Raw genomic sequence first — 405 nt, 5'->3', positions numbered from 1 at the left:
GGGCTTAAGCTGGATGAGGGAGTTACTGCCACTTGCAACCCGAAGCTTCTTTATGGGGGAGACCTGAGTGCTGGTTGCCTCAGGCCCCTACCCTGCTTCTGACCTTCCCTCCACTGCCTTTGTCAACAAGGGTTTCTTTCAAAAGAAGTTTTGTCTTTAAAACTTCTTTTTCTCTGATTGTAAAAGTTATAAACAAATTAATGGTTATTAAATATTTGCCACTTTCCTACACTTTATTCATCGAACCTTCAAAACGATACCGTGAGGCAGATGCTTTTCTCTTCATCTTGCAGAGGAGGCAACTGAGATGCAGGGAAATTGACTTTCCAGCATTCACTCAGCAAGTGACAGAGCCAGGAACCAAACCCTGGCCTGGCTGCCTTCCCAAATCTGGTGTGTTTATGT

This window comes from Pteropus vampyrus, unplaced genomic scaffold (genome assembly GCF_000151845.1).
Source record: "Pteropus vampyrus isolate Shadow unplaced genomic scaffold, Pvam_2.0 Scaffold158, whole genome shotgun sequence".
NCBI lineage: Eukaryota > Metazoa > Chordata > Mammalia > Chiroptera > Pteropodidae > Pteropus > Pteropus vampyrus.
The sequence above is the reverse complement of the archived record's forward strand: the minus strand, read 5'-3'. Positions refer to the sequence as shown.